The 663-nt window shown below is 31.2% G+C and overlaps 1 protein-coding gene across 1 annotated transcript in view; it reads left to right on the top strand.

Annotated features, from left to right (window-relative positions):
• The window catches only part of FAM208A (family with sequence similarity 208, member A), a 56,160-nt gene that overhangs the window by 22,691 nt on the left and 32,806 nt on the right, over positions 1–663 (top strand). The window lies entirely within an intron of this gene.

Here is a 663-nt window from a genome sequence, read left to right as displayed (position 1 = left end):
AAAAAAAAAAAAAAATTGGTTTCATTTTACATCGTTTTGCTTAATCTGCGTTTCCAAGGACCTATAGACAATGTTAAGTGAGGACTTACTTTATATAGTTTTGTTTTTTGTTTTTGTGTGGCATTATGTAGAGATCCACCCTCATTTTTTTTTTCTACAACACGAATAACAATTGGTTCCTGATTCAGAGTCATTTACTGAATAGTCCATTCTTTCTGAACAATATCACTATCAGTAAACCTTGATATCAAGTAGGGCAAATTGCTCTACTTTTTTTCACGCGTTTTTAGGAGTGTTTTGCTATTTGGATTTTAGCTTTTAAAAAAAAAAAATTTAAATCAGTTTGTCAGGTACCCTTCTCCTCCCCCCCTTGCAAAGAAAAACTCTATTAGGATTTTTTTTTTTTTTAAAGTGGAATGGCATCAAGTCAATCTACAGATCAGGTCTGAGAGAATGAACCTATAATATTGTCTTATCCATGAACAAGATTGTCTCTCTATTTCTTTAGGGTACTCTTTTAATAGAGTTTTAGAGTTTTCTGGATACAAGTCTTGCTCATTTTTTGGTAGATATATCTCCAGGAGTCTTGCATTTTTTTTTTTTTTTTTTTTTTGAGACAGAGTCTCACTGTGTTGCCATTATTAAATTATTGTATTCTTGAAC

This window comes from Propithecus coquereli, unplaced genomic scaffold (genome assembly GCF_000956105.1).
Source record: "Propithecus coquereli isolate 6110/MARCELLA unplaced genomic scaffold, Pcoq_1.0 Scaffold1, whole genome shotgun sequence".
NCBI classification, from domain to species: domain Eukaryota; kingdom Metazoa; phylum Chordata; class Mammalia; order Primates; family Indriidae; genus Propithecus; species Propithecus coquereli.
The sequence above is the reverse complement of the archived record's forward strand: the minus strand, read 5'-3'. Positions and strand labels throughout refer to the sequence as shown.